This window comes from Alligator mississippiensis, chromosome 9, assembly GCF_030867095.1.
Source record: "Alligator mississippiensis isolate rAllMis1 chromosome 9, rAllMis1, whole genome shotgun sequence".
Classification (NCBI taxonomy): Eukaryota; Metazoa; Chordata; order Crocodylia; family Alligatoridae; genus Alligator; species Alligator mississippiensis.
Window position 1 is genome coordinate 17,784,736 of NC_081832.1, and position 23,282 is coordinate 17,808,017.

The window sequence follows — 23,282 nt, forward strand, 5'->3', positions numbered from 1 at the left end:
CAGAACTACTGATTCCCTGTCTCCAAATCATGAGCGCCAGATGATGTCAACCTTTAAACCATAATGTAATTACAGCGATTGGCTTTCCAAAGCCAGATAAGTGCTAGAATAATTAAGTCAACATTTGATCTCGTAGAGAACTCAGGAAAAGCTGATGCCATTACAAAAAAGACACGTTCAAATTTCTAGGCATATCCAACTACAACTACCTTACCCTCATCACAGAGGAGTTTTATCCGAAGGAGTCTGTTTATCCCAGATCTCTTCCTTTGCCACTTATAAGAATCAATCTATGGTTGCAGAAAAATCTGCTTCTGTCCTTGAAGTCAGTCAAAATTTAAAATCTTCTGCCCTCACACATGATCAGGCCCAATGCAAACATTTCAGTGTTTAACACCCTAGCACAGTGATTCTCAACTACAGTGCTGGGGCACCCCAGGGTGCTGCCAGATCCCTTGGAGGGTATCACAAGGTATAAGGAGATAGGCCATGCTTCTGACTGGATGATCCCCCACCCCTAGTGCCCAGTCCCTGTGTAAAGAGGTAAGTCCTACAATACATGTCAGCTTTTGAAACTGGGTGCCATCCAACTGACAAAAGTTAGAAGCATGCCTCAAGTCCAACTGATTTGAAAGAGAATAACCAGAAAGGAATGTGAAAGAGGGAAATAAAATTAAGTTTCCTTGTTATTTCTACCAGCATTTACTTGAAACAACCAATTTAGGAGAGAAACGTCTAACTCCCTTACAGAGGGAGTACACTGCACTACTCCCTATTGAAAGTCTGCTGTGTTTGACAGCTGGACCACACCTATTCATTAGAAGTTGCACCAGTTTAACTAAAAGTCAGATTTTAAAGGGTTTTAGTAAAACAGGTTCAAAGCCCTGCCTAGACACACTGGGATTACATGGCCCCTATATCAAATTTCTTGCAAACTAACTTTAATCAAAGCAACAAAACCAGACATGACTTCAGTGGAACAGACAAGCACATGCGTTAAGTGCTTTGCTGGATGTGGGCCAGAGAGCTCAGCACCTTGCAGTATTGATCCCTATGCCGTCAGCATCTCATATTTATAAAGCCCTTTCCATCCATAAGGGTGCCCGAGGGCTTTGAGGCCTACATACCGTTGGTGCATGCACTAAATGCCACTGAAATGCGATCACTTCTTGGGTGGATGGTGGCAGATGTTTAATGCTGCACAGCACCACAGAGGTCAGGAAGGAAATATCATATCCAACTACAACTACAAGAGAAAACTTCAGCAGGCAGTAATTACTTGAGTAGGAATTTGGCTAGGACACAAAGGTTAACATCCCTGTTCTTAAGAAAAGTACCATCACATCTTTAATAGCCATAGGAGGTCAGGACGTATCATCTGAAATAAACCAAAAAATAACCTCAGAGTATTTTATAAATGAGAGTGGAGACTATCTAAATTAGACACATTTTAAAGGATAGGAATTGTGCGTCTCCCATTAGTACTTACAGGGTTTTAAAAGCTACAATAGCTTGACCTCAACTCAATGCACCTTCTTCCTCCATAAATCAGACTGAGCCAGACAGAATAATGGAGAACTAAGGGCGGGGGGGACCCACCACAGATGCAGCCCTAACTCGCAGATACTCGCTAGAAAGCAGTGGGGCTGCCGTATGTCTTTCCTCACCACTGTCACACTGTTTCCAAAGCCAGCCATCAGCATTTTCAGTGCATTAGTGCTATCAGGTTTCTCTAAGACCCAGGCCATGAACTGTTTGGTATATTAGAGAGAAGCAGCAGCCAGCTACTTGAGCCCCCAATATTTGTCCTTGTTTTCTCTTTAGAGGTGAAGCTAAGTTACCTCTGCATTCCAATATAAAAAATTTAATTAAATTAAACGTACAAGTCCAAACCTAGAGATCCTTCCCCCTTCTAGGATATATGTCTTAAAAACAGAAATGCTGCCACTTCAGTGTAAAATGCCAAAACTAATCTGCACTGAGCGCTCTCCCCTTGCTGTCTTGTGGTTGCATAACCACCATGATATGGTACCCAATAACGCTAGTACTCAAAATGGAGCCCAACCACTCGCTCAGCCGGGCAATTCACTCCGCAAGCCACGCTACTGCTTAAAGAGAGGATGTGGTAAAGGTACTTGATGTAGGACTTGGGAAACCTGCATGTAGCTGCCATGTTTGCCAGAGACCACCTGTGTAACCCTGGACAAGTCACTTAGTCTCCCCATACCTCTGTTCCCCACCTGTAAAGTGGGGATAATAATAGCACTGCTCTGCTTTGCACATGCATGGTACAGATTAATGCAGGGGTGGGTAAGTGGTGGATCTGACCGGTGGCCAGACTCCATTTCCCAGCAGCCCTGCCCACGTGGCTGGGGCTGGCTTCCATACAGACCCCAGCAGCAGCCATGTTGTGATAGCACAAGGCTGGGGTTTCCATGAAGATTGGCCCCAGCAGCATTGGCAGGGCATGCAGCAGAGCAGGGAGCTGCTCTGGAGTCCGTCTGGGATCCTGCAGTGGTGACAGCATGGTCCAGAGCCAGGGCAGAGCTACAATCCGCAGCCTGCATGCTCCAGGCAGGGACATGCAGCACCTCTGCCCTGGCTCCACTGCCAGTAGGGGTGATGCTAGGGAGCGAGGGGGGCTATAGACACCCCAGAATTCCCTGTATCCCCCCATAGCTCCCCCTCCCAGTGGCACCTCCTCCGCTGCCACCACCACTGCCTGCCTTGCACAGGCGGCAGCAGCCGAGCCTGCCCCACTCCCACGCGCAGCACAGGCTCCCCTCAGCCACCCACCAGGAAGAGGCTGGCACCGCTTCTGCCTGCCAGCCTTCTCCGCTGAAACCCTGGCCCCCAGCTATCACACTGCTGCTGAGGTCTCCATGGAAACAAGCCTCATCCACACAGGCAGGGACTGCTGGGAAATGGAGTCCACTGCTGGCTGGATCCAGCCCATGAGCCAAACTTTGCCCGCCCCTGGATTAATGCATTCCTCATTGCAGATGGTGCTGGGAAGGGTGCTAGGCATGCAGAAAGATTTCACTAACTTGCTTAGTGACACACCATGCAGTACAAATGAAGGATGGCAGACATGGTCTCATTGGCTGAAGTCAAGCCAGATTCAGCAGAAAACAAATTCAGCACTTATCCTAACATACTGCCTTTGGTGGATCTGTGTTGTTAGGCAACTATTGTATTAGTTTCACCTAGAAGTAACTGCAAACATACTTGCATACCATCGGCAAGCGCGTGTAGACAGGTGTGGGATGGAAGATGCTACAGACACATCATGAGATCCCAGAAATGGAACCAGAGCTTCCCGTCTCCATTGAGCTCTGGAACCATCCCAGTCTTGCTTTAGCTTTGGATCCAAGGGACTCGGGCTGCTCTCTAGCAAATATCTGCTAATCTGTAAGAAGCCTGTTTTGTTGTCAACCCCTTAACGAGGTTTCACTTACAGAGATGATGGTATAACCCCCTCAGCAGAAACACTGTACCCGAGAACACACTCTCTCTTCCCAACACCTGGCAAGCGTAGTAGAAGCGAAGTGCTTGAAGAACAACATAGGCAGACACGTGTGGTACGCTCCACTGTGCCTTGGGCCCATCAGCTGCTGTGTGTGGCTTCTTTGCGGGTATAACTATTTCCTGCCTTAATCTCTAGATGCTGCTGCTGCTGCTGCCACCGCCTTGGTTTCACCACCAAGTCGCATGCTCTGTCACTTGCAGGCTCCATCACTTATTCTTCCTCGCTCTCCTCACCTCCCTCCAGAAACTGTTACCAAACATGGTGTGAAGTACAAGATGCACATAGAGGGCGCTTGTACATGCGACGCCATTACCAAGTACACGTGATGAAAAGGTCATTGTGTGGCTTAATGGCGTCACACCGTACACATGCAAGAGTTTGGGGGGTTTTAAATGACTTTGCGTCATTGCACCTATTCGTCAGCTTGCCCCTCGACCAAAGGAAAGTCAGGCAGGCTCCACAGAAAAAAGGATCAGGCCCCTTGCTGCTTCTGCCTTCAGCAGGCACCTCACTGCAATCTTTTTTTTTTTTGGCGGAGCCTGCCTGCCTCTCCTATGGCCGAGAGGTGAGCTGAGCGGCCCGAGCTGTGGGGGGCCCTGGCCCTTCCCTCCATGGTGGCAGCACCCCCCGGGGGCCGAGGACGAGTTGGATCAGGTTGGGTGCTGCCTCTGAGCTGGGGCAGAACCCGGCCCACCAGCAGCCCACCCAGGTAGCCCTGGGAGGGCGCCACTGCCACAGAGGGAAGGACCGGGGCCCCCGGCAGACTGGGGGCTACTCAGCCCAACACCAGCTTGTCCCCAGGCTGTGGGTAGGCTCTGCCGAGAAAAAAAAAAAAAGAATCAGGCCCCTCACTGTAACAGTGGTGGAAACCCCTAAATTGAAACAATGGGTTTCAATTAAAAACCTACCACTTCAATTTAGAGGGCACAGAATGCAACCCTAAGGACTAAGTTTCCCACCCCCGCCACGTGCACAAGCGCCCAGAGAGTACAGTGCCTGAGCCCGGTCTAACACTCACCAGCCATTTGGAGAGAGCAGGGACAGGGCAGGTGGGATGGCCAGAAAGGGAGACCCATTTGTTCCTTTGCCTCCACATCCAGAGCGAATCCTGCACTGGAGACAGACTGTGCTCCCAGTTAGCCCCACAGAGCAGGACAAAGGGCAGGCGGAGCTATTGAGCTGGACTGACATTCCCATGTTATGGGCTTCTGGGAGGGATGTGGGTTACCCAGCAGTTACCATCACCCGCTTCTCTGCTGTTCTAATGGGCTAAGACTCATCAGGTTGCTCTGGGTTACCAGGTGATCAGTGAACAGCTTTCAGTGAGCAATTCTACTGCCAGAAGAGATAAAGCTGCAAGAGCTGTGCTAACAGCCAGCGCCGACTGCTCTGCACAGCTGGGGTTTTCCATCAAGCTAGTCTCAGGCTCCAAAGGCCAAGACCACACAGAGCATTTTACCTAAGGATTAAACCCCGCTAGTTCACGCCCTCCTTGCTCACTGTGATCAGGGGAAGTCTGCAGACACATCCATCGGGGCTGCAGGCACAGCTGCCGCAGTGGTAATAAAGCACAAATATGTGACTGTTTATCTCTGCAATCTGGCTCTCTAGCAAGGGGAGAGGTTGAGAGAGAGCCCCATCTACCTAGTCAAGGTTTCCTGACTCCCAGCCACTAAGTCAGTGATTCTCAACCAGGGTGATGCAGCACCCTGGGGTGCCTTGAGATGCTTTCAAGGGTGCCAGGGGGTGGCACACCAAAGTTAGGACTGTCAGGTGTGCAAAGACGATTCACAAGATAAACCAAGGATGTAACATCCTGGATTTAAAACAACCAAACTAAGCAGATGCCCAGTCCCCAGTTGTAAGGGATAGGAGGTTGTTCGACATCAGTGGTGCTCAGCCTCCAGCTCACAGGCCAGATCCTGCCCATGAGGCCATGTCATATGGCCTGGGGATCTCCTCACCCATCTGGAAATTCATCAGCAGAGAAGTGGTGGCAGTGTTAATCGCCTTGCCTCTGCTGTCAAATTTCTGGATCCACGGGAAGCCCCAGTGACCAGATGACATGGCCCCGTCTATTCATTTGTGCTGAAACAGGAGGGATCTTGTGCTCAAGACTTGGCTGCGTGTAAGATTGCACCTGCGGACTGACCCCACATGCCAACCCCATGGTAGATTAGGTCCATGGACTGGTCCCACAACCCTCACCCGGTCCACGGGGCCAGAAAGTTGAAACCCACTATTCTACATTAGATGACATGACTGAGAATTAGAGAGAGTAAACCCAGCACCACCACAAAAGCACTTAGGTCAGGGGTGGACAAAATACAGCCCGCGGGCCAGATCCAGCCCGCGAGGCCTTCCTATTTGGCATGCGGGGCACCTAAAAAAAAATAAAATAAAATAATATTTCTCTGCCCTGGGCTCCTGTCAAAAATGACAGGAACCCAGGGCAGTAAGACCCAGGGGAAGCCTGGCAGGCTCCCACAGCAGTGGGGCCCACCTGGCCCCACCCCCCAGCCAGGGTTTCTGGGCTGGGAGCACATGGCTGCCCCAGGCGGGAAGCTCAGGTAAGTGGGGGCAGGGGGGACCCCGGGCATGGAAGGAGCACGAGGGGGAAGCGTCCCCTCCCTGCCCACACCCAGTGCCCCACGCTGCAGCTCCTTGCAGCCTGCGTGGGGCTGCCGGTGCCCACTCTGGACAGCCCCATGCGGGTTGCGAGTGCCTGCAGCGCAGGGTGCCGGGCATGTGGGGGCCATTTCCCACCCTCCCTCAACACACACAGCACCACCTTGTAACCTGGCCCCACTGCCAGGCTGGCAGTGGGGAGGGTTACAAGCTGGTGCTGAGTGTGGGGAAAAGTGGCCCCTCGCCTGCCCCATGGCCAGCACCCCACACTGCAGCTGCTCACAGCCTGCATGGGGCTGCCTGTGCCTGCTCCAGACAGCCTCGCGTGGGCTGCAAGCGCCTGTAGTGCGGGGCGCTGGCCATGGGGCAGGCAAGGGGCCGCTTTTCCCTGCGCTCAGCACCAGCTTCTTCCCTGCTGGCGAGCAGGGGGTTGGGAGCCAGTGGGAGCATGAGGCCCGCACCAGTGTCCTGGGGCCAGTACCAGTGGGGCCCAGGGCAGGGTGGCAGGAATGTGGGGTCCCAGCCAGCAGGGGCTCTATGGAGCCAGGCCAGCTCCCCGCTGGTGCAGCCCAGTCCCACTCCACAGACCCTTGCTGGCCTGTGCCCAGCTCTGGGCCCCACCAGTGCTGGCCCTGGGACATTGATCCCAAGATGATGGCCAGGGGGCAGGGCACCTGTCAAGGGGCAGGGCTACCCATGCGGCCCTTGACAGCTTGCCCAAACTGGGTAAGTGGCCCTCTGCCCAAAATAATTGCCTGCCCTGGACTTGGGTCTTCTTTTCTGAGCAGCTTTACCAACATGACCTAGTATCCCCACTGGAGACTGCACTCATTGACTTGCCTCAAAAGGAACAACAGGAGTCAGAGCGCTTTGGAAATCTAAATGCTCCAGGGTGCTCTAGTTATCCAGATGGAGACTAGAGTAAAACTTAAGTTTGCTTCTACATGGAGAGAAGAAAAAAGTGAGTAAGAAATGAGTTGCGGGCGAGACACTCTACTGAACACAGACAGGAGTGTGGCTAGTGGCCAGACTAAGTCGTAGAGGTGAACGGACAGTTTACAGCAAATGATTTATTCAACTGAATTTCCATCCACCCCCGACAGCAACTTCTCTAGCTGAGTCGGAGAATTACTTCACGGAATAAGTCTCAGCCCATTGCAAGCAGCCCGGAGCTGAAACTCCAGGGCTTCTGGTAAGCCACGTGACATGGTTCTGCTCCCTGACTGGCAAGGTCTGATGATGGCAGGTTCTGGGAGAAATATAAATTTGCATTTTGTTTTCTCCACAAACAAATATCCCTCAATGTTAGCTTAAAATTTGTTGTCCTGCCAGGAAAAGCATGGAGAGCAAACACAAAGTTGGGAACGAACACGGACAAAACGACTTGGCTTAAAGACATTGACAAATACTCGCTGAACATGGGGGGAAAATAATATTTCCCTCACTCAGCTCAGCAAAATGCCAACCAGTAGCTGGGCCTGAGAACCCAGTAGTCTTGGCACTGTTAGACCTGGCTATATGAGGAAGGGAAAAACCATCACAGTGCAGCTCCACGGGAGGTGAAGAGGCACCAGCTGTCATGTAAAGAGGGTTCCAGCATGAAATGCCACATTGGCAAACCCCCATAGCTGGGTAAACAGGTGGCAAAAAGCCACAAAGGAACCCCATGTCACAGCTTTTGGCACAGTTGCTGCTAGCAGAGTTGCCCCATTTGCAAATTATGTAGTTGAAGTTTGCCAGAGCGGGCAAGTAAGAAGTGCCACACTGGGTCAGCCCACAGTTCCATCTAGCCCAGTAGCTGGTCTGTCACAGTAGCAGTGAGTGAATGCAGGACACATCCAGATTGATCTATCACCTGCACAACTGAAGAACTCCTGTTTTCAATCAAATTAAAAGGCAGAGGTAGCTCTTCTTCCCGGGACCCACCTCGGGGATGCAAAGAAAGCTTTAGTCATCAAGGGGTGTCCATCTGGCACCACAAGTGAGCAAAAAATTCTATTAGTTTAAACAGGAGCAGCAACCAGCCCTAAGGTCTACTGTAACAAACACTGATGGCTTCGAAGTTGTCCAAGGTGACCTATTCTGTGCTGTACAGAGGACCACAGCTTCCCTCCGCCTTCCCCAGAAATACTATCACTTTACAGGAAAATAACCAAGGCACCAGTGGCTGAGGATTCAAGAGCAATCAGTCTCTCCACCCCGCCAGCCTACCCTGCAGCCCTGTCTCATTCTCCCGAGTGGACATGCAGCAGTAACAAGATCTGAAAGGTACTGCAGAGGACAAAGACAGATCAATAAAGTGCATTTGACCCAGGTCTTCATCTCAGCATCAAAAAGGGATGGGGATGGAGCCTAGAGAGCATCTTGGATGGAAAAAGGAATTACAGCATCAGGTCTGATCCCACAAACAGACTCTACTGCCAAAGGGACTGCACAACAGTATTCTTAGATCTGCACTCATCTGCTTGAGCGGAAGGACATCAATGGCCAGAAAAAACACCCACAGCTCTCCACAAAGTCCAAGGATAGACTGCAGATATTAACATCTCCACTACTGATAACACCAGTGTCCACCAGCAACACAGCAATTAGTACTCAGTGGGAAGGGAAATGGTTGTGCTAAAAGCAGATCATGCTTTTAGTAAAGAGGGGGCACCCCATGCCAGCTGTGCCTCTGCAGAAAGTCATTGAGGCTAAAATGGAGGAGTGGACATCAGAGCTGGGAATTTGGTGTTATTAACTGGGAAGCCACAAGGGCAGCTTCAGGTATCAAGGACAGCATTGGGGTTGGGGAGGGGGAAGGGGGGGGTTTAAACTCTTCATTCAGCAAATACCTGTGACATTTGGACAACATATTAAGACAGATATTTCCTTCTGCTAGCCCAAGTAGTTAAGCAATATTTAAGAAGCTGACCAGTAGTATGCCCCTGAAGCAAAGTAAACTGCATGCAGCTTTTAAACTCTTTTATTCCTATAAGGTAACAAGGCAAAGGTCTGGTAGGAGTGAGGCCCACACTACTGGTCCTGAAACTACTAGTTAAACTGAGCTTACAAAATATAGATGTACGTCCCATTGGTTGCTCCCCTGCCAAAGTCTGCTGGTTCACTACGAGTCAAATGAAGTTTCACGACCTTTGGCCTCAACATGTTTGAATCAGAAACTGCTTTTGGATTTCAAGCATGTAACAAGGATGTACATAGCTGCCTTTGCACAGATGGTAAAGTTTTGCCTGCAATACCTTCTCTCTCGATGCCAGAAAGGCAAGCAGAGGACCTGGATAGCTCAAGCACTGTTATCCTTCCATTTGTCATGCTGCACGGTTGAGAACTAAAGCACAGAATTAAAGTTTCAGGGATGTATTTGGTAGCCATGCTGGTCCGAGACAAAAAGAAATGCAAAACTCTTGGTTCAGAGATGATATCTTTTAATACACCAACTAAGAAATTGCAAAAATTTTAGCCAATTTTGGAATTAAACTTCATTGCTGAACAACAAGAAACAATTCTCTGCCATCTGACACCACCAGGGAAGGAATCCTGCCTTATCTGCACATCAAAGAGCAACTCACAAAGATACTCTCACGGACCCAGAGGAACAGACTTCCACCTTCAGCTTTCTCTGTGCAAAATGAAGTTTATCTTCTACCTATGGGGACTTTTTACCATCTTTAATTTCCCTGAGACTGAGATAGGGCATGTGTGCCTGAAAGCTTGTAGAAAAAGGATTTGGTTTTTTTTGCAATTTCTTAGTTATCAAATAATCGGTATCATCTTTGAACCAAGACTTCTAGAGTTTTGCATTTCAAAATTAAAGTAGCACTCTCAAGAACAAAACCCCACAGGATAGTAGATACAATTTTGTTCTTCAGAATCATGCTGCTTAAGACAATGGAAAACTAAAACAGTCAAAACTCTCTTTTCTTCTTATCATTCTCACTGTCCATACTCCATTTGTGATGGGGATGCTAAATTTGTCAATTTTACATTGTGGGTATTGGCATGATTTATAATGCCAGATGCAAGGATTTCTTAGGGCAATATCTTTTATTGGACCAATTATGTTACTGGGATAAAGTTACACAAGCCTTCGAACATGCAACTTTCTTCTTCAGGTAGCTGATCTGTCTTGTATTCAAAACCTGAGCCCTCGAACTACATAGTTGGTCCAATAAAAGGTATCACCCTGAGAATCCTTCTCTCTTGCATAATTCCTGGACCATCAAGCAGCTTCCTTCTACAGTGAAGACCTCAAAGCTTTTACAGATACAAGCTAAGTCACACACAAATCGACAGCAAGATAGAAGCATTATCCTTGTATGACAGATAAAACAGGTCACAGAACATGGCAAAGTCATTCAGTTAAGTCAGTGGCAGACACAGGAGTGGAACCAAGAAGTTCTACTGCTTGGAGCTTTAACATCATTTTGAGTTTTTCTTATAAAAATCACATGGAGATAGTTCTACTCATATTTGGTCTGAAAAATCTCATCCCTTATCTCTTTAAGCCAGGAACTAAAATCAGGCTTGAAATTGCTTAGCTGTGTCATTTTTGTAATATGCTGCCACTAATCTCAAACCGACAATGCCTAGATAAGAACGGAATAAAATGTTGCAGTTTACTTGGTACCTTGCCAAGTTGCACCCAATACCTGAACAAATGCCCAGCAACATACGTGGCTTGGGGTCAGAGTGTGGCTTTGGGCCCACAGCAGGACATGCTGCTCCTCTGGAACCATGAGGTTTTGATTTCGCAGTGCTCCTTGGCGTGGCTTGCCCAGGTCCTTCAAAGTAGTGACAGAGCTAGAAGGAGAACTACAAAGAAGTTCTGACTCTGAGCCCATGCCACGGCTTCTCAAAAGTGCTGTGCTGCTCCCACACCCTCTCTTGTTGGTGCCTCACCACTCCTCCCCAGGCTTCCAAACTAATCCCAATGCAGCTCCCAGCTCCTGGCCCGACTCCTGCCCCAGCCCTCGTGATGGGTCAGGTGTGACCAAGGATAAGGGAAGCAGGGCTTTGAAGGTCTGTGCAGCTGGATCCACGGCTGCTTGATGTGATGCTGCCCCAAAAGAGCCAACTGTCATGCATGGAAGAGGAGAACTGCGCTGCACCTAAAACCCTCAGGTGCAAGAGTCCACACGTGACCTGCCCAGAGATGCTCCCTCCACCCCCAGCACCCAACCACCACCCAACATCCCCAGCCATTATCCTACCGCCCAAAACCACCTGCAACTTACAGAAGACCCAAGCCCACAATCCTTCACAGACAGAGCACTAGAAAAACACCCAAGGATTCCTGTTAAGCCCTAGTGGAAGACGGTCACAAGTGGCAGTGGCCTTGAAGCCAATACGATTAGCAATACCCAGACTTGCCAGCAGCCCTGCAAAACAGATGCTCCTCTCAACAACAAAGGCAACAAGGAACTAGAATTAGATGGCAGACTGTGACCTTTCATCCGATATAGTCTAGATGCAACCAAAGCTTAGCTTAGATTAAGGCCTGTCACGAGTAGGGCTCAAGGAGTTTACAAACAAAGCTCCCCTCCTCCCATCATGCTTGTGAGATAGGATCATCCTACCCATTTTAGAGAAATACAGGGAAACAAGAGCACAGAGAAACTAGGTGACCTCACCAAGGCAGAGACGAGATCAAAAATGGAGTAATAAAACCTAGCAATCCCGCTCTAGTCACTGGAGAGGAGAGGAGGAAATTAAAATAGAGCCTGCAAAGTGAATAAGAAACCAGGTAACTAGGGAGGTTTTAAGATTCACTGATACGCTCAACTTTTTAGATGCTGTTTCAAGGGAATGCACACAAAAAAGATGGGGGTGAGGAAGGAGGAAAAGAATGGATGAGATGTGCGCGTGCCCACACACACACACAGCTTTGTAATCACTACATCTCCCCTAGCACCTGTCCTAGTATGTAAACAGGAAAAGGCCATTCAAACAGCTGCCTCTAAGCAGCATCTCCCCACTGGGATCAGATTGCTATGGCGATCCTCCTTGATGTCTTTCCAAGACCTGACCTAGAGAAAGCCTTTCATGGGAAGTGTAGAAAAAACCAAAGAGCCTTGAACATTAACCAAATCAGTCAGCACTGCCTTGGAAAAAACAATGTGCTGACAAGCAGAAGCGAGACAGATGAGATACTGGATCATGGTAACAAAGGCTAAAACCTATGCATGGACGTAGTTGTAGAAGGTCTATAGGCATGAAAAAAGGAAGTGCAAAGATAAGCTTAGGATAGTTGAAAACAACCCTAGCAGCTTGTGGACAAAGTCCGCAGAAGACACTGTATGTTCTGGCAGAGTTGGCAATCTCGGCCGAGACCTGGGTAATAAGAGGAAGCTGCAGGGCAAGATGGGGGGGGGGGGGGGGTGGAGAGGGAAGCAGCAGAACTAGGTACAAAGCACTCCTGCATTCGAATTAAGGGTACTGCACAGATAGACTAGGTATTCCAGAGAACAAAAGCAAGACCCAGGGTGAGAAAAATCAAAGAGTGGGGGAAAACCATGAGTAAACGCAGACACATACACAGATTTGACGGATGCCTGAAGGTCAAAGATGCTGGCAAAAACCTGTAGTCATCCAAGCCAACTGTGTAAATCTCTGCTCTTTTTTTGTCCAGTTGAGTAAAGCTCTGCCCAATATACCCAGTTAGATGTTTTTCTTCATTCCCTCTCCTCAAACATTTCAGCCCCCCTGGGAAAGCTCTCTTCACCAGCACCCTCTTGCAAGGCTGTTTTGCAAGAAGCCAAACTTAGAAGTTCCTTCTGTAAGAGAATCTCCCTGGTCAAAAACACTTCCATTATCACCTTTCCCATGCATTTGTCCTGGACTGGACTGCTTCAGGAGAAGACCAATCTGCTGCAACAGGCAATGGAGGGAAATGCGGTAGCAAGCAGAACTGGCTTCTCAAATCTGGTTCTGTGCTTCAAGGTCTTGGTTCTCAGTGTCAAAGTGGCAACAATAATAAGCTGGAGCCAGTGGAGGGTTATGACCATGGGTATGGTGAACCTGTGGTGGTCACCTCACATAGAAAGTGGCATCTGTACGGTGAACATATAAACAGACCTCAGGTGTAAGGGCTGGGATCCCTGTGGCGCTGTGGATCAAGAATGAGAGGCATGGGCAGAGTTTGGTATTGGTGGGTGCCCCTGAATGTCAATCCAGAAGCAACAGTAAAAAAAAAAAAAAAAAACAACTTAGAGGAGAGGAAGAGGAAATCATAAAAACAGGTTTAATCCATTTGTTCTGTCAGTAGGTTGTCTATTTAGGCTGCCAACATGCAACTGTCAAACCAGCTGCTGCCTAGGGGCCTTGTCCTGCCTGCTTTTTGCAGCAGAGGTGAGTTTTTGTTCCTGCAAAATGCCAGACTGTCTCTTGGGTGTCGAATAAGTGACCTGATAATGGGTTATTGATTGAAACCCTGTCATTTGATATTTTTGGAAATTGAAGATAGCATCTGCTCTGGGCAAAGGGGAAAAAGAAACCAAAAAGAAGAGAGTCTGGTTTTCAAAAGGGGAGTTCCACACAAACCATGGTCCTCTTGGAATAAGCACAGAAGAACACATTTGCGCTGTGACCAGGGAATGGGGCTAGAAAAACATGCCCTGGCCAGCGACCCCTGCTCTACGCACTGAATGCCAAAAACCAGAATGCAGCCACCACTGAAGGAGCACTGGGCATGCCCTAAGCACATGCCAAAAAGTGGCTAGTTACAGTTTTTGGTATTCATAGTTTGATCTGGAAGGGACCTTCCAGATCATCGGATCCAGCCCCCCTACACCTGGGCAGCATACATAAAACAGGAGCAAATCAACAGGACATTTTCAGGGGAGCCCTCCCCAGCATAGTCCAACACTCTAAATCTAACGTGAGGTCCACCCCACCCCTGATTTGGCAAAGACAGGCTGAAAAGCCCCCAATGCTCCCTGTAGATTTTTAGTGATACTGTTTATTAGGCAACTGGCCGTGTTCATATAATTTCAGCAGAGCTGCTAGTTTACAACCAAAACCTGCTCAACAAAAAATAAAGCACAGGCCTCTGCTGCACATGGATCTGTTCCTCACCAATTCTGGCAGAGGAATTCCCCGGTTTCTGATGCACAGCATGCTCCAGGAGAATTGCTGCACAGTCTGCGTGGCACTCTGGGGACTTGGAGCTGGGGTTCCTAACCTGCACTGGCCTCCGGGCAATAAGCAATGCTGAGCAAAGTATGCACTGCAGAAAACATCACACTGCTTTCCCTGACAACGTGAAGAAACATCTATCTGTGGAAAATAAAAGTTTCCTACGGCCACGAACAATGTCAGAAGAACTTGTGAACAACATGCCCTTAAACCATGGATTGGGGACCAGTCTTAAAGCACTTTGAAAGACAGAAGGGGCGAGAGAAGAATGACAGCCAGATGTGGCTTAGGCAAGTGACTCCACTGCAAAAACATGGGATGCAAGGAACACTGATATTTTGATAAGAAACATGGGGGAGAGGGGGGAGTCATGACATCCCTTTTCCCTTGTAGAAAGCTTTCAAGTTTTATTGCAAATCCCAAACCCAGAAGTTTTAAACAAAGCCTTGACATTTTCCATGAAAAGCAGATGTAAACGTTCAGTTAGTAAAAAAAAAAAAAGAAAAAAAGAAAATCAGTTCCCCATTAAAAGAAAGTTTGGATGGAAAATGTTAACCAGCCCTACACAGAGCTTCTTAAGGAGCAGCCAAGTCAGTCCCACTGCAGCCCTCCTCTTTGAGGTCTCTAACCTGCACTGTGCAGAGCTCATCTGCACAGCAACACTCCCACTTCTGCTCTACATAACATTTCAGCTACGGAAAACATGTTCAGTGGAACAGATGATCAGGGAAGTCAGAACAGAGGAAAACCTATGAGATCATCAAATCCACCCCCATACAATGCAGGATACAGTCGCTGCAAAGAGGATGTGTTGGATATTAAATTGATATACAGCATGTGATCCAAGGCAGCAAGGACAAGAAAAGTGATAACAGCTGACACCTTTGACCCTAAACAAAGAAATATGCCTCTGAGATTTACAGGTACTTGTTGGCTTGGCTGACTGCAGTTCTTTGCCAACATTTTTGACCTTCAGGCACTGTGTGTGCATATATGTGCACTCGCATAGTTTTCCCCTACACTTTGATTTTTTTCTTTGGATCTTGCATTAAAAGACCAAAGAACAGAGAGATACTGAGACAAGTGCACTAATCACTGTGCACTTTTAAAAATCCTATAGTAAACCTCTGCCTCAAGCAGGCGGTTTAGTCTCTGCCAGATTTCCAGTGTGGATCTGTTTGACCTGTATTTCAGCAGAGAGGTCTACTAACAGTAGGCGCACATTGGCCTGCTGGACAAACAAGTTGTATAGCTTAGTGTGGAGAAGGGCAAGAGCCATGCCTTAAGTTTGGTCACCTACCAGGCAAGCTTCACAGCTCTGTATTCTGTGGGCTGGAGAACACGGTCACCAGGATTTATAACGCCTTAACGTTAGCCTTGTTGGCACCTCACTTTGGCACAGAGAGATTCAGTTGGGCGTTCACGTTGATCAAACCAGCCCACATTACACTAAGAATGTTCTACTGCTGTGAAAAAGCCCACACAGCAGGCACCTCTCATTGTGCAGCTGGCAATGGTGGCAGGAGTAGCCCACTGGCAATGGGAGCCCAGAGGGTGGCTTGCAGACTACAAAAACAGAGCAGCCATCTGACAGCACACAGCAACTTTATGCAAACCACAGAAAAAACAGCGGCCAACAGGGCACTCAGCAGAAGCTCCATGGGTGTGTCCACAACAATTTGCAGGCTGCCGGAACGCGAACAGCCAGCCTGGACCACGGCCATATCGCCCCTGCTCTACCACGGGACCCTAACACCAGCTGGTCAGAAGATCAAGGCTGACATCTCATGCAAAACATAGCATTCTTGGCAGCAATACCACCCAGACAGGGTGCTATCTATGGCTGTGGGTTACAACAGAGTCCAAGGTAGAACTCTGTGGTCTCCCTTCCAAGCACTGACCTACCCACATCCTGCTTAGCATGACCAATGTGACATGCCTGCAGCTCAGGGATGCTCAACCCCCATGGGGCCTGTGAGTCAGATCCAGGCCACAGAGTGGCATCATCCAGCCCACGTGGCTCCCCCACAGGTCTGAAAATTTTGTGGTGATGGAGCAGTGGCATCATTAATTGCTGCTCCCCTGTTGCCAAATTTCTGAATCTGTGGGAAAGGTCACTTACAGGCCAGATAGCATGGCCCTGCATGCTAGACTGGGCACATGGGGCCTGATCTGGGCAGTGAGGGGCCCCAATCCTGGCAAGCAGGGCTCGCTCTGGCCATAGCTCAAACTGGTATTGCCAGCAAATCAACTTTTAGGCAGAAAAAGATTTTTCCTCTTCATTCCATGATGTTTGATCATTTCTCTCTGCACCAGAGAAAGGAATCAGCACCTCTCTCTCAAGTCCAGGAGACCTCAAAGGAGACAACAGCAACAAAAAGAATAAAAGGATACTCCTAGCTCCTTTCCCAATGGCTCATTTTGTTCTCTAGAGATACCACTTACCAATTTCACACAGGACAAGGAACGGGCTTCAGGGATTTACATGAACTTTGGAGAGGGTTCCCACAGAAAAGCCAAGCTACAGTTATCAGAATGTTGCAGATTAATTGAATCCTACATAAAATCCCCATGATGGCCTGGTCATATCTGCTGCATCACATACAATATTTGGGATGTCTGAGACCTGGATTCTTGTCCTGGCTCTACTAGGCACTCATGACAATTCACGTCCCTCTGTATCTCTCTCTCAAAAAAGATACCATTCAGGTTTTTATCCACCTCTTGTGAAGGGGTTAGATGTGTGGAAAAATAGTGCCATTATTAATGATCTGTCCTTCATCCCAAAAATCTCAAAGCACTTCAGAGAGTTACCCAATAATGAAGCCTCACAATGTCCCCATGGGCATAGATAAAAAAATACAATCTTCACTGTGCAGATGAGGAAGCTAAGGTAAAGCAGTAAAGAGGTCACACAGTGAGTCAGATGATTAGTGCCTGGATCCAAGACTGTTTAAGGTTAAAAATATGTAAAACCTAAAGCAGTGCAAGGGTCACATTTGAGATGTAAGCTACTAAGAGTGTGCGAGAGAGAGGAACTAGATGCAAGAGGGACTCATGTTCAGGGCCTGTGTTTCAAACCCAGGTCATCCAGCCAACACTTCCCAAATGTTCATATCCACTGTCATTGGGAATGCAAGTTTTCAATATGCCAAGTCAGATAAATCCGAGTCCTGAAAATCAAGAGCATTTGAGAATCCCCAGGGAAGCTGGTAAGAGTTTGCTCCCAGCTGCACAGAGCCCGCAGGGGGATTTCATTATCGGCTCCAACACTTCTCAGCCAGCAGGGCTTAGAAAAATTGAAACTGCTACTTCACAAGGTAATCGCTTCAAAACCAGGGAAGCGGAGGAAACAAGTGAGGAGACCAGCTGGATGGACACAAAGTGGGGACAGATTTTGTGGGACACAGGTCTCCTTCTTGTAATGCTGCTCTTCTCTGAAAGGCAATGATGTGCAGAAGGAAAGCAAGCAGAGAAGCTCATTATGATACCAAGGGAAGTCCTGAAAGATATGGAGGAGCAGAGGGGGAAGGAGGTAAGGAGAGGGGGGAGTTTTTCTATTAAAATTCACGTCTCATCTAGTGTCCTTCCTGGAAGACTACAGAAGACAAGAAAAAAAAAGTAGATAATGGCACCCCAGTAATGAGCAAGTGGGCCTATTTAACTGAAAGAGGGACAGACTTTTAGTTAAACCATTTCAATTTGGGCTTATTTGCTCTGACAATTTAACATGCATGCCTCAGCAAGCAGATAGGAAAAATGATCTCTTTGGCAAAAATATGAAGTACCCCTAGTTCCTCCAATTAACAAGTGAAAAGGGTTCCAATATCCACAGGAGACCTCCAGCAAAAGCAAGGAAGATCAAAGAAACTATTTCCAACATTTAACATTAAAAAACCCAGACAAATCAGAAAGAAGTAAAACCCCATAAAACCCAAAACATCCAGCTCTTAAAAAAAAAAGAAAAAGAGAGGAAGGCTTCCCTGTACACTGTGAAGCATCACAAGAGGCGCAGCCCCTTCCCTCATTCCTGCAAATCCCCTTGAAGAGCACCAAATCGCAGCTACGCAAGTGGGTTAGGGTCAGATGCATGCGGGCAAGCAGGGAGACCGGGCAGACACAGGGCGGAGGCTGTTTAACATTTCTTTTCAGGCAGAGCCACTGCCGTGTCATCACAGCAGAAGGGGGGCTCCACCACAGTTAAGGTTGAGGTTTGCTTACCAAGGACCACATATCACAAGTCTGCTCATCTTGCCTCAGAAATGTGGTGCCTTGTGGGAGCACATAAAAGGGGTTCAGGGGTATCAAAGATACACCTCACAGGCCAGATCTGGCCCACCAGAGCAAGAGCCCTGTCACCCAGCCCACAGTGCTCTCTGTGGGTCTCTAATTGGATTCACAGGCAGCAGGCACCAGTGCACGTGGGACCAGTCTGGGGCATGTTGCACACAGGCGGTCTGCGGGTCTGTTCTGGCCCATGGACCAGCCCCATGAAGCCAGACCAGTTCAACACCCCTGCGCTAGCAGGTGAAAAGAATGGGGTGGTTAGAGCAACACGCTCTGGAAGAAGAGCCCCTTCCCAAGTCACTGATATCACCCTGACGTGCTTTCTATAATTCCTTGTGCACGCACCTGTGGTTCAGACCATGGCTCTCATCCTCCCCAAACTCATGCCCCCTGCTCAGGACTGAGCTCCCTGCAGTCAAACCCGGAGTTCAACCTGTGGGGAGGGGGAACGGAGGCCATTTATCTGCTTCAAAGTGTCCCAGTCTCTAAACCAACCTCAGCATTTTCTGACAAGCGTCAAGAGAAGTGGATAAAGCAAAAAACTGGCAAATAACTCACGCTCCAAGTTAAGACTTTCTGCCGTATGAAATGCTTAAATAAAGTGCAAAAACATGCAGGAAGGGTGCATTTGGAGGACTTGGGAGAATAATCAAGTGTTTGGTTACTTAACAAAAAAAAAAGAAAGAAAGAAAAAGATCTGTTAGAGTTGTTCATTGAACCAGAGAACCACGTCTAGCCGGGAAAGGACCCCTCTGACAACGATCAGGTTCTACGACGAAGCAACGGGCGCTGGTTTCCAAGAGGCCAAAAGCCCCAGAAGAGTGTTCAAGAGTTTCTCCTGAACTGGATGAACAGTTTCAGAACAGCCAGGATCTTCTGTGACACAAGCTTGGTGAAAAAGCAGCTTGCTGATAATAAATACAGCTGCCTGAAATAATTAAAAAAATAAAAATAAAAAAAATCAATCATCTTTTTCAGTCAAAAAATGCCTTTTTGATGTAGGTTTAGATATTGCTGCTGGCTGGTTAGCTTTTTCTTTCCTAACAACAACAACAAAAAACCCAAACCCTGGGCCCTCCCTGCCCTTCCAAAACCAGTTTTTCTTCGAAGAAAAAAGGAAGCTTTTCTCTGAAAAACGTGCATCTGCCCTGTTCATCAACTAACTGATTCTGACCCTTACCAGGAGCAGCAAAGGTCTCGAGCTAACCGACTAGATTAGTGAAGTGCAGGACCGTTGACAAAGCAACAGATCCTTTCACATCAAAGAGGCTCTTCCTCACAAGTCAAGGCAGCGGAAAAGAGCTGCTGCTTTGTCAGAGATGTCAACTTTGACCAGCAACCTGAGCAGTCTACATGCTGTACCAACTAAGATTGCTCTTACAGGATATACCCAATACAAAACCCACAAAGTAACGAAGTTAAGAGGCAAGTCTATCAGCAATAGCATAGCCCAGGGGTTCTCAAACTTTGTGATGCTGCAAGCCCGAGTGCTGGATGGCAGCAGCAGCGGGGGACAGAGAGCTTGCACATGGCAGCTGCTGCTGCTACCCACCACTCTGTGCTGCCACCGCGCACCTTCCCACGCACACCCCCTGGGAAGTTTGCGGCTCCCTTTTAAGATGCTCACAACTCTCCGGGGGGCCGTGACCCACAGCTTGAGAACCCCTGGCATAGTCCCTACTCCTGCACCCAGAGGTACTGTCTGATCATCACTGATGGGATCCTGGTTTTCCCCATTTTAAAATCTCAAATTCTCTGATTAACATCTTCCCCCCACAAATTCTCTAATTAAAAAAAACAAAAATCTGCTCCCCCCCCCCCCCCCCCACTATGACAATGAAACAAAAAAGTGGATTTTTGTTGGGGGGTTTTTTAAATCAGAGAAAAGTTTTCAATTAGCAATAATCATGCCTCGGATTAACCTCATTGGTTACGATACTGCCATTGCGCAAAACCTTGTATACATCTCAGTTGAACACAATGTTTTTATTGATATATTTACAATTTTAAAGCAAGTTGGAAGCCTACCAGTGCCTCAATCATTATAATCAAATTAATTTAAAATACCTATATATTTTGGTAGGTTTTTTTTTTAAATCATGGAAAAAAATCAGAGCTCCTCTTGCCCCCTTTGCACACCAGGACATGGGTCCAGCTGCAGCTGTCCCCTTGCCCCCCGCTGCTTTATGGTACTTAGCAGCCCTGATACAGCAGTGCCCTGCTGCTACCCCTCACTCCCTACCCACAGGTCCTTGGGCCCTGCTGGTGCCTCACTCCCAACTGGCTGCCCTTCTCCCCACCCCAGAGTGCGGGGAACAGGATGGGTGTGGGCATAGGCAATGCATCTGAATAGGGTAGGAGGGTACAGGTGAAACATTGGAGTGGGAGGGGGCATGAGCCCCCCCAGCTTTCTGCGCCCACAATAGGGCACAGGGCTGCAGCCAGGACGAACCAGTTCCGGGAAGGAGCCACCTCCACAGCTCAGAGGGCAGGCCCCAGCACAGGAGGAAGTGCTGTGCCACCATGGTTGCCAAGGTGAGGTATGGCAGTGTGGAGTTGTACTCCCAGCTGCTGCTGGGTGGGCAGGGGGCACCTCACCTTCATGGCCATGATAGTGCGGAGCTCCCTCCTGTGCTGGGTCCTGCCCACTGGGCTGCAGCAGCAGCTCAGAGGTGGTCTAGCCCAGTTACAGCCCCGTGCCCCACTGTGGGTGCAGAAATCTGGGGGGGGGCTCACAGATTTACCTGGAGGGAGCTGTGGGAGCTGCTCTCCACCACACTGCCCAGCTGCCAAGTGCATGTATGCATGTGCACATGCACATGGCACTCCCTATCCCAGGGGTGGGCAATTATTTTGGGCAGAGGGCCGCTTGCTGAGTTTCGGAAAGCCATCGAGGGCTGCATGACAGGCAGCCCAGGGTAGATTAATATTAATTTTCTAAATTTTTTTAGGGGCCCCGCAGGCCGGATAGAATGGCCTGGTGGGCTGCATCTGGCCCCCGGGCCACATTTTGCCCACTCATGCCCTATTCCTTGCATCCCGTTCCACCCAGCCCTAAGCAGCCCCTTGCAGGCTGAAACTCAGCCAGCCTACAAAGGGAAACCGGCCATTTCCCACATTTTTCTCCTTCAAAGGAAAAAAAAAAAAAAATCTGTGTTTTTCCAAAGCAAATGGAAAACCTGGATCCCTGGTCATCACACACCAAAGCAATGCACTGCATCCCAGTAAAGCTCTGGCCTACCCACATACTACTGTGTTGTATTCTTAGCCTTGGGCAAGCTCAAGTGTGTGTGGAGGTGCCCTAGCCTCAGGTTCTAGGCAATCAAATCCAGTCCACATTTGGGCATCCAATCCAAGTCCTGTGGGTCCCTCAAAGACAGGCTTCTTGTATACACCTAAACCCCTCTAAAAGGGCCCAGCTTAAGCACCAGATTTAAGAATACTGGCCTGTCACCCCCAGATTACCCAACACAGAGGTAATGGGGACTCACAGTAAATAAAGTGTTCCCATGAAGGGGAATACCTGTGTGTATGCTCAACGTGCACCAAGAGGTCAGCCAGCAGCAGAATCTAGCCACCTTCTGCAGCTGAACAAGACAGCTAGCTGAGGCTGCAATGCTGCACAGAGACTACAGCAGAACAGGAATGGTGACAAATGCGATTGCAAGGGAAATAAAGACTCAGGATGAGAAGTCACTCCAACTGGAAATAGGGACTCCATATTTAACTATGCTTGTGAGTGAGCAGAGCTGGCCAGGACTTGGTTTCATCCAGGTGTCCTGTCGTTTCAGCCCAGCTGCTGAGCCAGCCTAGAGATGAGTAAACTGAAGTGCAGCCCCCAGAAAACCTGCAAAAGCAGCAGAGTTGTTCAGCGCCTGTCACCATACATGCTGCAGCTGTGCAGCCTGCACCACTTTTCTTTCAGTGAAATCAGGGATGTGGCCAGGAGCCCTCATGCTGCTAGGTGTTATTTTCTATTACCAACTCCAGCTTGGCTCTGGGACTGGGAAAAACTTAAAACACAACTCACCTACATGTGACTGGACCCATAAAACCAGATACACATTACAGGCCTTCCAAACCTGGCTGGTTACAGGCACATACCTAATTCTGTATTTCCCTGCCTCAATTTAAACTAACCTCAATTTCAGAGGTCACTGAATCCAATGGAAGCTGTAGGAGCCCAACCACTCAAGAGGGTGGGGAGGAAACAGGCCACTTTGCTGAGGTGTGGACTTGAGGCTGAAGGTTTTAGAAGCTCCTTTAAAAATTTTTGCTTCCCAAAGACAACCACACAATTCACAACTAAACAGCAAATGGTTTGCCCTTATGCACCTGCTTAATTTTGCATTGCTCAACTCATTCATGTCAACTAAACAAGTCACATACGTGAATTTAAGCAGGTGCTGAAGTCATTACAGGATCGGCCTCACCTTACCTGAAAGTTATAAGTCACACAGCAGAGTTTCTTTCATATGGTCTATGAGGCTCCTACTCTTCCTAAAGACAGTCAGCCACCGCCAGCTCAGTTTACCTATAGGTGTAAAGCAAACATGCCTTCTGGACTAAGGCAATAAAATGAAATAAAATATACCTGGGATGCAGTTAAGAACAAGTGTTAAAAGTCAACAGGATCCGGGTACCTAACTCCCATGGGCCTCTCTGAAAATTCCCATCTAAAATTAAAATGGAGCCTGGGCCCCAT

General features: G+C 48.4%; 1 protein-coding gene and 1 pseudogene across 3 annotated transcripts in view; both read right to left on the reverse strand.

Annotated features, from left to right (window-relative positions):
- Positions 1-23,282, reverse strand: part of PLCG1 (phospholipase C gamma 1) — an 80,815-nt gene that overhangs the window by 52,942 nt on the left and 4,591 nt on the right. The window lies entirely within an intron of this gene.
- Positions 20,360-20,533, reverse strand: LOC132243427 (U4 spliceosomal RNA; annotated as a pseudogene).